Raw genomic sequence first — 15,400 nt, forward strand, 5'->3', positions numbered from 1 at the left:
TTCTTAACTCGATTATTCGAATAAAAAGGTATAGCTTCATCATCCGAATTCAAGAGAAAACCTTCTTCATCTGAATTCTCCTTTTTAGCAGATTCCACCTCAGATTCTTTCGAAACCAGAGCTAGTGGTCCTCCTAAACTCTGTTTCGCTTCTTCCATTATCTCAGACACTTCACTTTCGTGTGTCTTCAGCTGATTATAAACATCATTCAAAGAAGAAGTATTAAAGCTCTTTGATTTTTGATCATCATACTAACACTCCTCCACTCCTTCCTAAGTCCCATAACAAAAGTAAGATTATACTCCATTAGCGACCTTGTGATTCCATAGCGATTGCATCTGTAGATCAACTCATTTAGACGATCATAGTAAACTTCAATTGTTTCAGTTTCCTTCTGTTTGAACTCTTTCAGATCAACTAAACATTGCTTAACAGAATTGATCTTAGTCTTCTCGCTTCCTTGATACTTTTCCTTGAGATTATTCCAGATATCCTTAGCAGTTTTACAACCACGAATGTAGTTATAAACAACAGGTGGCAAAGCACCTCTTAATTTTCTCATACAACGCTTTTCGTGTTTCTCCAGTTTTGTTTGTTGTTCTCCAATAGCAGAAGTAGTTCCAGATGAACCAATATTTTGAACATTCGGTGGAGGTTGAACTGTTCCATTGATGCAATTCCACAACTCTTCATCCAGACCATTCAAGTAGTCTTCTATACGATCAGCCCACTGATCATAGTATTCTGGAATCAGCATTGGAATTTTGGTTGATGATCCGAGCAGATGAGAATAAGAAGTCATTGTGTTCATGTTGAAGTTCGCCATTGATGAACACACGAGAAAAAAAAATTCAGAGATCACAGAAAACTTGATGAATTTGATATTTGATCAAACGAATTGATCAGAAACTTATAATCAATCACTCGATTATACAATTTGAATGCAGGATCTAATCAAATCTGTAGATCAGATGTGATTTTCAGAACCAAAAGTAAGGAAACTTTTGAGACAAAAAAATGACTCAAAATCAGATGATTCAGAAAGAAAATTAGATCAATGTGGTTTGATTCCTGCTCTGATACCAATTGTAGTTGAATTGTATATGAGAAATCGATTAAGAACAAGATCAATCAATGTAATGAACTCAGAAAGTAAATAAGACTTTGAAGTTTCTATTACTCTCAATAAGCTTGATTACAAAAGTAGACTATGAAATCTGGAAAACTCGTAGTCTAAACCAAAGCTCAGTCCCTATTTATAGGAAACATGAGAGTACAAAAAATACTAAGTCTGGAACCATTACACTTCGTACAAAAGTGACTTAGTAAATACATTATATACCAAATAGACTAAACACAATTCGACTCTTTACAAGACATCGACCCTTACAATTTTCTTTAGTACTGTTCAATGTATGTTATATAACTGTGATACGAAGAATGACGTTGCCTCACCCGGTGTTTCCGCCGACGGCCGGGGTGTGACAGTTCTGCTTTTGTACAAATTATTGATGAACCTAAGAAAAATTTCATTTTAGAAAAATCAATCGAATTCGTTCGAATTGTTGAAAACAAAGGTTCAAATATTTTAAAAGAAAAAGCAACTGTTTTTCCGAAAGTCCAAACCGTTTTGAATCATGTTTTTGTTAAGACAGGACTAAATAAGAATGATACATCTGAACTAACGTCCCTGGTTGCTGATGATAATATGAATGGATGTGATGAATTCTTCTGGTCGAAGCCAATAGATAATGCCGACTATACAAAAGGTCTTTCAAAAATGACCTCATGGAAAACAAAAGGGAAATACGTTTCAGAAGCATTGAATCGTGTGAACCACTGTGACGATAAGGCAGGACCTAGTGCCACAAAAGATATTCCAAGTGAGACCTCCGTAGAACACCATGAAACGCCATTCATAAAAGAAAAACCGAAATCTAACATTCATAAGTCTGCTGAGGAACTTATTGCAAAGAAAAGACAGTTGAAAGTTAGATATAGGAAGAATTTAAAAGAAAGAAATCATTTTTGGAAAAATAAGAATTCAAATCAAAGTTCTGTCAATTCAGAATGATCTTCTAATCAAAAAGTTGATTCCTATCAAATTCGGAAGTCAAAGTCAAATTTTTCTCCAAAACCACAGATTTCGAAACCAATTAAAAAGCCAAAATCCAAGTGTTCTTCAAAACCACATGTTTCAAAACCAATTGTCAAATCCCAAGACGTTAAGGGAAAAATTAAAGTTGTTTCCGAACCAGAGATTACTCTCAAGGAATACAAAACAAATTTGAAAAGGGAGGAAAAGGCATTTTCAAAAACAATGGCACCAAAAATCAAAGAATATACTCAATGAAAATCTAATTTTCGTGATATTAATCTTTGTGATAACAAAGTGGAAGTTTTCAAAATTGAAAAAGGGAAGAACCATGCTTTGAAAAATAAATCTATTTGGGTTGATAAAACTAAGATATTTCTTGTTTAAAAGAAATCTTCATAAGGACCCAAGATGGTGTGGGTTCCTAAATCTCTCTAATTTTTGCAGGTAATGCGTGACGAACAATATGATTCGAAATGGTATATCGACAGTGGTTGTTCTCGTCACATGACTGGGAGAAGAGATGAATTATGAGAGTTTAGATCGTTATCGGATGGCGGTAGAGAGAAGTTTGGAAATAACGCTACTAGAGAAATAAAAGGCTATGAAATGATTACGAATGGCGAATTATCAATTAGGAAGGTAGCATATGTCGAAGGCCTGCAACATAATCTTATAAGTGTTTTGCAATTCGTTGTAGGTACTGGACTAAATGTATCGTTTGATGAAGAAGGTTTGGGAATAATTGAAAAGAAATCTAAGGCATTTTTTCTGAAGTCCAAAAGGAAGGGAGAGATTGTTGATACATAAAGTGACCCTCTTAAACTTGATGATCCGCAACCACTTCTCCTACCACAATCTGTTTTCCCTACCGCAATCTCTTTTGCTACCGCAACCGCAATCTGAAGATGTCTACCGCAGCTACCCATCTGCAATGAAGATTTCAGTTACATCATCTGACTTGTCTTATATTCATTATTTTATCCAGTGGACCTTGCATGGTCACGTTAATTCAGAAGTTTATTACTTGTTTATTTCCATTGTAACTTTTTGAGACTCTATAAATAGAGTCTTCTTCTTCATGTAACTTACATCTTCTGAGCACCTCTGAATACATATCTCTTATCTTCTATCTCTTACCTTCCAATTATCACTCTAAAAGATTTTTCTGAACTTTCACTCTAAATATTAAGATCGTTTTCTTATCTCATCTAGTCGTCGATACTCCTTTCACTTTAACTGATCTCATATAGTAACTTGTGTTTGAATCCAAAACTCGTTAAGAACCAGTTTAGTGTTTACTTGATATATAACTTGTTGTCATTTATATTTCCTTTACTTTTTGAACTTTACATTTCCGCAACTAACTATCTAACAAATCTAACTTCTTATTATTGTTGAGCTTTTATGATCCTTTGAGATTAACTTATTTCACAATCTTATCTTGTACTAACATTTGTTCAAGTGTTTCTCAAAAGTTTTTTCTCTCAACAATTGGTATTAGAGCCAAAGTGGTTGCTTTTTAAACAAAACTTGAATTTGAAAAACCTTCTATACCACAGAAGCTCATCTTTCTAAAAAAAACAAACAAAAAAAAAACAAAGGAAATATGCACAAGCTTTATCACTAAATGTTTCCAACAGTGTTGGAGGTTCGAACAGTGCTCCAATACTCGTGCCAAATGAATATCATCACTGGTCACAAAGGATGGAGATGTATCTTAAAAGACTTGGAAGAGATGTATGGAGATCTGTGGAAGAAGGACCTCATGTCCCTATTCTTACTCCGGTTCAAGATGACGGTGCTCAAGTTCGACTAGCTGGTGGTCAAGGAGCAATGAATCGACCAACCAAAGACGATCTAGAAAAAATAGAAAATGATGCCATTGCTTTCTATGAAATTTCATGCGGTGCTGTTCCTGACAACTTCGACATTATCATCAACTGCAAATCGGCGAAAGAAATATGGGATGTGCTGAAGAATCTCTATCAAGGGTCACAACAGGCACAAGATAAGAAACTCACCACTTCCCTAAATTAGTTTAACAACTTCATAGCTCTTCTCGGAGAAAGTATTGATGATTCATTCAAACGTTTCAATCTCATCATCACTAAATTGTCAAATGCTGGTACAGTCCGAAGTAACCATGAAACAAACCTTCAATTTCTCAATGGTTTGGGAAGACATTGGTGTACTACAAAGATAATTGTGCAATGTGATAGAAAGATTCATACTTTGTCATTATTCAAACTGTATGGAGAACTCCAGGCATAAGAATCAACAGTGCTAAAAGATTGTGCTGATCTCGGTGGTCCACTTACCCTAATAGCTCAAACTCCACAAACCAAAACCCCACAATACTCATCCCCTACTGAATCATCCTACCCACTTACATATGACAACTCACCGTAGTCATATGAAGCAGATGTTGAATATGATGATGAAGAAGAATTCCAAAATGCCATTGCGATGGTAGTTTACTAAACCATCTTCATTTCGGAAGAATCAGTAGTTTACTAAACCATCGTTCAACCGAAACTTCAATCATCAAAAGAAACCACACAAGATATCCCCAAAACCCACACCATCCAACGCAACCACAAAATGTGTAACACCCCAAAACCAGAACAACGGAAACGTTCGGGGGCGGATGACGTCATGTACAGTATCGTAACAATGAGTAATAGTAAAACAAACAACGACATCCATTGTATTGAAAATCTAGTTATTAAATTTGTGTTCTTAGTGTTGATGGTATGACACCAAAATGTATAGAAAAAATAAAAGACGAGTCTTGAATATGCTCTGTCTTCCTAAAAACCTGTCTGAGTGTATCCGTCTAATGTTTCCCTGAGAATACAAGTTATTTTGAAAAGAGAGTATCAGCATTTAAGTTGGTGAGTTCATAAGCATTTAGTATTAGAAATCTGTCTTTGTTTAATGAAAATGTTAGTGTGTTTCTCCAGATAATCCAATATTTTCTATACTAAATGAAATGTAGTCTTAGGCCTTAAGACCAAAATGTTTGTGTGTTATTGTACTCTGGAATAGTGTAAGTGTATGTTTTCCATCAATGTATGCTTTTTTTCCTAGAAAAATAGTGTATTGTACTTGTATGAACTCTGTTATGTATTAGTGTTGGAAAATAATGATAGGTAGTTTTATTACTTCAAATAAAACCACTGAACTAATGTTTGTTTTATAAACCAAAACGTTTAGTTAATGTTTAATGTGAGTGAGATTATAACCATACTGAACTGACTAGTGGCCTACACGACGTTCTTCAGGGGTCGGAATGTTATGACATTTGTCACCCCCAGACCTATCGGTCCAACTGTAGCTAACAGTTGAGGTTCGGGATTGTCAGTCCCGTATAAATCTATACACAAACTCACGCTCTCCCTCCAGGAGACTCTAGCTATGAATTAGGACTTTTAGTATGTACCCTAGTAGGTACCATGAAGTAGGGGCTGACATTCTACTATTAACTTGTTTACATATAGTGTGTGTTTGTTTTATTGTTCTTGTAAATGAAAAGTATATTCGTAGTGAAAAGTAATTATACTTATGTAATTGTTCATGTAATGTATCTTTGAACTAGAAAATAGTGTGCATTAATCCATAAACTATACCTATTAAAGTTTATAAGTTGTTATGTTTGTACTGAAAATGATTAAGGAAATACCCCTTTGCTCGACATGTTATAAATGGGTTAGTAATTGTAATTGAAATAAGTTTTATATTAATATATATATATATATATATATATATATATATATATATATATATATATATATATATATATATATATATATATTGCATGCATAATTGTAATTTAAAAGACCGTCGGACCAGCATTCCTATCCTAAGCCCACAACCAAACAAGGAACATAATTTAAGGCAGAAACACTGGTACTAAGCCTGTTAAATCAAAATTATACATATATATATATATATATATATATATATATATATATATATATATATTGGAGAATGAAAATGCTCTACAATGTTGAGTGTTTATTAGGTTAGAATATTCTCTTGTATGAAAAACATATTCCCTCCACTAGTATATAAAGTGGAGGTGATGGTTATTTTATAGTAAAAGTGTTCACTGTGTAGACTTGTAGTTTAGAGAGAGTGTGGTGGGATCTCTCCTACCATGGGAGAGTTATCTCTCCCAACCCATGAGTGTTCTTGTAATATTTTATATCTCTCCACTACAGTTTTACTCACATATTATGTTCTTTATGTTCATACACGATTATCTTCTTGGTAATATCTTCCGCACCGATCAAATCGATAAAATGGGATCCTAGAAGTGGTATCCGAGCGAGACCTTGGAGATCTCACGATTATTTCAAGAGAACGATCCCGATTGGTTTATTATCATGAAGAATTTCGTCATCTATGAAGAATTTCTCAGCCTTCGCAACTGAAAATTTTCCTGTTAGTAATTTACTGTTTTATTGGTGATGTTGTTAGAAAAATAAAAATTTTGCTGCTACTTTTCAATACATTTTTGCTGTTGTTGAATATGAGTTTATTAAAAGAAAAATATATTTGCTAAAAAGATGAATTTCTCTTTAAAAAGGTGGTGTTTGATCTTATTATCTCATGCAAAACGTTGTTTAGAAAAAGACAAAAATATGATTTTGGGGTAAGAGATTGAACAGCTGGTCATTGATTCGGAGCATATGATTTTTAGAAGTGTTGGGATATTTATTTCGGAATGTACAAGTTATTTTAGCTGTGATATGCATTTATTTTCCGTGATAAATTGGAGTTGTGGATAAGATTTTCCGAAACAAAATTGATTTTGGAATGTTTGGGTATGAAAATATCGAGATTACAAGTTCATTTATTGATGGTACAAGCCTTAATGCTAATTTCTAGAAGTCTGGCACATGTGTACTATAGTTGCTTTTGTCGCCAACTTTCATTCATGCGTCCAGGAGTTAAACACATGTATCACTGGTGCGTGCATGCTTTGGATTTCACTCTCACCATCAGCACTTGAAAATCACGCTCCAATCCTTGCGTGTCAGCTGTGTGATGCTCCAATCAATCATTGGCACATCACAATCGGGTCCTATCTACAAGATAAAGCCTTCATGCAACTTTTGTCAGCTTTCGTTTCATGAATTACGCATGCATGCTTTCGGAAAGAATGAATATGATATTGGGACCCACATCCTTGAAACCCGCCGGATCATCTCACCATCAACGCGTGAATTACACGCCTTCATTCATCTCATTCCACCTCACATCTGCTGGTCCCACATCAAATGGCAGGTAGCAACACTTTTGTCTCGACCCATCTTATGCTTAGTACAGCCGGTCCCACATGCCTTAAACCTGCAGCCTTTTATAAGTCAAACAAGAAAAATTGTCGGCTGCAGAGTATTCCATCTCATTTAATGCGCCTGTCCCACTAAAAGGCTTTCAAACGCTCTTGTTCCGGACCCATTTGCTTCCGGAACCAAACATCCATACACACCCATTTGAAGTTCCGGACACTCCATTAGTTCCGAAATGAAAAAAAGGGTCCGGACTCAAATTTTAGCTCCGGATATCTTTCTTTAAAACCCATTCCGAAAATTTTCTTTTAAAACCTATTTCGGACCTTTAACCCTTTTTCATTTCTGACCCTATTTTTTCACTCCTAACTTTTTCCACTCCTAACCTTTTTCTATTCCTAACTTTTTTCATTCCTTATCCACTTCTAAACATTCTGAGACTTAACCCATTTTCCTATGTGAATCCATTCTCAAAATGGACTCACCTTCTAACCCACTTCTTACATTTTTTTATGCCGAAACCCATCTTTTTCTTTTCATTTTATATCATTTTTTATTAAAACCAATTTATTCATTTTTTTAAAACCAATTAATTTTATTTAACACGCATTTTTTTAACACCAATATTTTTTTTTAAAACCCATTATTTTTTTTAATACCAATTATTTTTTTTAAAACCAATTTTTTTTATTAAAACCAATTAATTTTTTAACACCAAGTTTAGCCCCATGGTTCAAAGTTTCATTCTTCGTGCTGATTATGAGTGACGACACAGTTGGTTCATAGATTATTATTTTTGTGTCTCACTTCTACCGAGCTACTCGCATTTTTACTCCCTTCGGACTATTTATATATGGTTTCGTACCATTATATGAGAGTTCGGGTTTGCATTTCGGTTTTCGGCATTACTTCGGTTCAGCATTATGATTTTTCAGCAGCAGGTTTATCATATATATATATATATATATATATATATATATATATATATATATATATATATATATATATATATATATATATACACAGTGTTTGTTCAGTTCTGCAATACATCACCAAGTCTACCCATGACCGAAAATTAATATCCTCGTTTTTACGGGTATATGCTCACATCAAGGGGGAGCGTGCGATGCTCCATCATATCCGACATATTTTCTTTCCCGGTTTTATGATTATTTTTGATCTTATTGCATGGTCGATAAAAAATAGGGGGAGAATAATGAGCATCCATTCTGGATTATTATTGGAGTTTTGATGTTAGAGACATTTGAAGACGAAGATTCATTTTGTAGTGTGACGTGGCACTGATTTTTGGTATTCACTGATCGAATTTTTGGCATTACTAGATGGTTCTTCGGATTATGATTATTTATCTTCAGACTCTACACTTTGGGATGTCTCATTTGTGTTTGCATCCGGTTCAGATCTTCGGATTCACATTATTTATCATTCAGACTTTATTTTTGGATGGTTCACATTTTCAGCAGGTTATTCTTCAGAGATTAATTGGTTCATTATCATTTGATTTCGGAATATTGAAGACGTTGTGTGATTTGAGATTGTGCTCTTCGGTTCTACAGTCGAGGGGGAGACTGTGAACATGATTGGTTTTTGGGGACTGATCACATTCGAAGATTGGGATTTCATTCTTTTATTCAGAGATTGGGGTTTCTCTGTTTGTTCTTTGATGCTAGAGATTCCATTGCCAGATTCCGAGATCACAACAACTTCAGCACTTCCGAGACGCTTCAGCACCAGACCTACTGGACCTGCCTGTTCGATGTTCTGCCTTTTATCACTACTTTACCCTCACCATTTCTGAGCATTTAGAGGGACATTGTTGGAGCATGAAAATTCTCTACAATGTTGAGTGTTTATTATGTTAGAATATTCCCTTATATGAAAAGCACATTCCCTCCACTAGTATATAAAGTGGAGGTGATGGTCATTTTATAGTAAAAGTGTTCACTACGTAGACTTGTAGTTTAGAGAGAATGTGGTGGGATGTCTCCTACCAGGTGAGAGTTATCTCTCCCAACCCATGAGTGTTCTTGTAATATTTTATATCTCTCCACTACAGTTTTACTCATAAATTATGTTCTTTATGTTCATACACGATTATCTTCTTGGTAATATCTTCCGCACCGATCCAATCGATAAAATGGGAGCCTACAATATATATATATATATATATATATATATATATATATATATATATATATATATATAGTTTTATAAAAATGATAGTTTAAGTAGTTGAAAAGCAGTTTAAAATGTTTTGATAAGTTTATAAAAACATTAAATATCTTGAAATGATTTGTAACCGTATTTAAGTATTAACACAAATACTTTGTGTTTGGCTTGTATTCTCCCCCTAAAAGCATTTGAAAATGGTAAAACATAGGGGTATGAACTCACCTTATGTGAGAGTTTCGAGTGAAGACACAATGTAGTAGTAATGATCTTCTAGTTTAGAACCGGGGCGAGAAGTCGTATCCTAAATAATAATTATACCCGATACAAAACTAGAGTTAACAACTTAACAATCTAAGTGATAAATAACACTAGGATTATGTAAGAAACACTTGTAAAAAGTATTAGAATTAACCGGAAATAGGGTTTTCAGTTACTTGGGCGTTTTCGGTTGCTTGATGATTCGAAGAGTGTTCTTGGTGTTCTTAAGGAGTTTTTTAGTGTTTTCGGTTAAGGATTTGAAAATGGTAGGGTGATTCACGCAATTCTTTAGGAATTTATAAAGAATTCGACAAGATCTTCAAGAGCTTCGGATGAAACTTAAAGGAAAAAGATGATGAACTCGATGATAGTTGAGAGAAAATGGAAAGGTTTTCTGTTGTGTTCTTGAGAGGGAAAAAGGGTGTTTTTGGCCAACAAGTGTAAGAATGAAGTATTGTTTTCGGTTTCACTTATAAATAGGAATGAAAACTGATGTGATGTTTACATTGAACACCGCAATTCCACTTCGAAATGTGTGCCAAAGGATAGAATTTAGGGGTTTTTGGTCAGGAACTCTATCCAAGAAAAGGGTTTTCGGCCGAAAACAGGTTTTCTATTCGCACGTTTACGGCCGAGAACGCGTTTGCAGTCCGAAGAAGCAGCCTCGCATGATTGCGGCCGTGAACTCGTTTTCGGTGCGAGGGTTCTGGCTTATGCGAGGGTTTTCGGTCCTCGCTTTTGGATAATCATTTTGAAACACTTACCAATTAAAAGGTTTAGTTATTTTAAAACATTGGATAAGCTTCAAATAAATGAATAACTCAACAAGTTTGACTTTTATTTATCAAGTTTTGACTTTTGTTGACTTTGGTTGACTTTTACAGACTTGAAAATAACGGGTTGTCACATCATCCCCCCGTTAAAGGGGATTTCGTACCGAAATTAAGTTTAAAATGATACACATGGACTAGGGAAAAAGATGTTGGTATTTTTGTTTCATTTTATCTTCCCGCTCCCAAGTGACTTTAGGTCCCCGCTTGGCATTCCAGCGAACCTTCACTATGGGTATATGGCTTTGTTTGGTTCTTTTGACTTCCTTGTCTAAGATTTCTGCTGGTTCTTCCATGAAGTTGAGGCTCTCATTTATCTCGATTCCATCGAGTGGAATCACGAGAGTCTCGTCGGATAGACATTTCTTTAGGTTAGACACGTGGAAGGTAGGGTGTACGTTGTTAAATTCTTGTGGTAGTTTGAGTTTGTAAGCTACTGGGCTGATTCTAGCGATAATCTCGAAAGGCCCAATGCACATTGGATTCAGTTTTCCACGCTTTCCGAAGCATAGCATGCCCTTCCAGGGTGAGACCTTCAATAGAACGCGGTCACCAACCTGGAATTCCAAGGGTTTTCGTCTTTTGTCTGCATAGCTCTTCTGTCTGTCCCTAAAGGCTTTCAATCGTTCTTGAATTTGAACAATTTTCTCAGTCGTTTCCCTGATGATTTCTGGACTAGTGAGAGTGTTGTCAGGGACTTGCCCTTTAGCTTGTTGCGTATCACCCACTTCAGCCTATCACATAGGTGATCTGCACTTCCGGCCATAAAGAGCTTCGAATGGGGCAACCTTGATATTGGTATGGTAGATGTTGTTGTATGAGAATTCGACCAACGGAAAATGGGTATCCCATGCTTTACCAAAGTCGATCACACAAGCTCTCAACATGTCTTCTAATGTTTGAATGGTTCTCTCACTTTGCCCATCGGTTTGTGGATGGTAGGTTGTACTCATGTCCAACTTAGTCCCTAGGGATTTTCGTAGTGACTGCCAGAACCTTGAGATGAATCCACTGTCTCTAACAGAGATAATAGATATGGGCAGACCATGTAGACGTACAATCTCTCTAATGTATGTTCTGGACATTTTCTCCATTTTGTCAGTCTCTTTAATTGGTAGGAAGTGTGTGGATTTGGTTAACCTGTCAACGATCACCCAAATGGTATCGAGACTACCCGTCGTTTTGGGTAACTTGGTTATGAAATCCATTATAATCCGCTCCCACTTCCACTCAGGTATTTCCGGTTGCTATAGTAAACCTGAGGGCTTTTAGTATTCTACCTTAACCTTGGCACAAGTCAGACACTTGCCCACGAAGGTAGCAATCTCTGCTTTCATTTTGGCCACCAATATAACTTCTTGAGGGCCAGATACATCTTGTCTGAACCTGGATGAACGAAGTACCGTGTCTTGTGAGCTTCATTCATGACAACGTCTCTGAATCCACCATAATTCGGAGTCTAGATTCGGTTCATGAGATAATGAACTCCATCACCCTTGACTTCTAAGTTCTTGTCCATTCCTTTTAAGGCTTCACCTGTCACATTTTCGGGTTTCAAGGCTTCCTGTTGAGCCTCTTTAATTTATGTAGACAGATGTGAATGGATGGTCATGGCCAACACTTTGACTCTACGACCTGAGTACCCTTTTCGACTAAGGGCATCAACTACTACATTGGCTTTGCCGGGATGAAAACGAATTTCGCATTCATAGTCATTTAGTAGCTCTACCCATCGTCGTTGTCTCATGTTAAGCTCCTTATAGTCGAATATGTGTTGAAGACTGATGGGTTTTGAGCATTCTAACACTCCTATGGTGTACATGCAACCCTAGAAACCTTGGATCTATGTTTGACTAAGATACATGCAAATAATTATTTTTCCAAGGTTCTTATCCTAACTAGCATGGCATGGGATACTTGAATCAAATAAAACTAGTAGAATTACTTACCTTGTAGTAGTAGTTGATTGCTTGGAGTTTGAGAGCCTAGCACCAATAATGTGGATGCCTCAAATGGAAGTCACAAATCACCACAAACTTGGAAACTTGAGAGAATAGTCACAAACTTCTTGAAATCGGCCCTCTTGGTTTACACACATCAACTAGTGCAATTTCAAGAACCAAAGCCTCTTTTATATAGTGTGGTGGATTAGGGTTACATCCATGTAAACCTTAATACCCATGTCTTTTCATTTCCATGAGATCCATGGGTTAAAGCTCCATGGAGTATCCATGGACTTTCCATGCAAGCCTAGCCCATTCCAAATAAGCATTAGCCCACACTATATAAATACAAGAGCCCATATTTAATTAGTCATACTTTTGATCTCTAAATTAATTATAGATCAATACTAATTAAATAATATGATTTTATATTAATATATTAGGACTTATAATATATTAATAAATCATAACTTATACTATTCTCAAACGATTATCCATAAATTGTTCGGGTGAAGTGCAACCCAAATGGACCATGTCGGGTCGGGTCAAGTACACTATATCCAACAGTCTCCCACTTGGATAAGTCTAATAACTATAGTTGCAAGTATGACTTCAGGAACCGATCAGCAATCGTAGCTCTTTAAACTCTGTTGAACTATGAAGCGCCATTTTAGATAAGTGATCATATAATCCTCTGTTCTAGATATCAGCCGGACAAATACATGGAACATGGTCTTGCTTATTGTCCAGCATTTGTTTCCCGATTTCCGATTTGTTTGACATAGAACTTAACTGAACACATCAATTTAGTTCTGACCGAGTCCGGTACATAGGTCAAAACAAAATCATCGAGGGGCCCAGATATCGCTTCTAATCCTAGAGGGAACAGATAAACTTCGACTCATATGTTTGCTCTACTACTTGTTGAACTACACACAAAGGCACGGTTTATAAAATCGAGTTACCAATGCGTTTTCGTGCAATCAATGCATAACCAACTCATAGGCAACAAATCATATCTCTAGGTTTGAAGACTTATATGATATTACCGTCTCACGATCACTCGAGATAAATTCTATGAAGTGATACAAGTGAGCGTGGGTTGAATCCAATACTCAGAACTTATGAGCACTCATGAGTGTTGTAGCCCCGCTTTGTCTAACATCTTAGACCTCTACAAGCCAACCCATGACAGTCTTGATTCATATCTACTTCCAACATATGACCGACTGTGGAGAGTTTGAATAATATGATATAAACCATAACATAATTATTCTGGAAGTCAAAACATGCAAAAAGAAATAATAGTAAACGATTGACAAGAGATAGCAACACTTTACTCATAAATAACAGCTTTTATTTATCATCAAATGTCAATTACATTTTACAAATTTCAAGATTATCTAACTACTAAAACTAATATCATCCTTCAGCCCTATGCTCTGAGCATGCTGGAGATGCTTAGCCCGAGTCAGTCCCTTCGTGAGGGGATCTGCTGGGTTCTCATCCGATGATACCCTCTTTGCCACGAGGATTCCTTCTTCTATTCGATGTCTGATGAAGTGATATTTTCTGTCAATGTGTCTGGATCTCCCATGATCTCTTGGTTCCTTGGCTAAGGCAACCGCACTATTGCTGTCACAGAAAATCTCCATTGGCTCCTTTATAGCTGGTACAACTCCAAGGTCTCCGATGAAGCTCTTTAGCCATATAGCCTCCTTTGCTGCCTTGCTTACTGCTATATACTCTGATTCACAAGTGGAATCAGCCACTGTCTCCTGCTTGGAACTTTTCCAAGTAATTGCCCCTCCGTTTAGAGTAAATACCCAGCCCGACTGAGAGCGTAAATTGTCCCTGTCAGTCTGAAAGCTAGCATCATTGTACCCTACAACTCTGAAGTCCTCACTGCCACCGAGGGTAAGGACCCAGTCCTTAGTCCTCCGTAGGTACTTGAGGATATTCTTTACCGCAGTCCAGTGTGCCTTGCCAGGGTTCCCCTGATACCTGCTAACCATGCTCAAAGCAAAGGCTAGATCAGGTCGAGTACACGTCATAGCATACATGATCGATCCTACAGCTGAAGCATAAGGTATTCGAGTCATTTCTGCTATCTCAGCCCCAGTACTAGGGCTTTGTGTCTTACTCAATCTGTCGTTACTCTGGATGGGTAACTCTCCTTTCTTGGAGTTATGCATGTTGAACCTTTTCAACACTTTGTCCACATAAGTGCTTTGACTAAGTCCAATTAGTCTTTTACTCATGTTTCTCAAAATCCTTATCCCTAGGATATAGGCAGCTTCTCCAAGGTGCTTCATAGCGAAACACTTCCCAAGCCAGGACTTTACTTCCTGCAGGGTTGGGATGTCATTTCCTATGAGTAGTATGTCATCCACATACAGTACCAAAAAGCTGACTATACTCCCACTAGCCTTGATATAGACACAAGATTCATCTTCACTCCTTGAAAAGCCAAATTCTTTGACTTTCTCATCAAAGTAAAGATTCCATCTGCGAGGCGCCTGTTTTAATCCATAAATGGATTTCTTGAGCTTACACACTCTACTGGGGTACTCTATACTGACAAAACCCTCTGGCTGAACCATGTAAACATCTTCAGCCAAGTTTCCATTAAGGAAAGCGGTTTTGACATCCATTTGCCATATTTCATTATCATGAAATGCAGCAATGGCTAACAGAACCCTAATAGAATTAATCTTGGCCACTGGTGAAAAGGTCTCATCATAATCAACTCCCGGAGTTTGAGAATAACCCTTTGCAACC

This window comes from Lactuca virosa, chromosome 3, assembly GCF_052849685.1.
Source record: "Lactuca virosa cultivar CGN04683 chromosome 3, Lactuca_virosa_CGN04683_v6, whole genome shotgun sequence".
Taxonomy (NCBI): domain Eukaryota; kingdom Viridiplantae; phylum Streptophyta; class Magnoliopsida; order Asterales; family Asteraceae; genus Lactuca; species Lactuca virosa.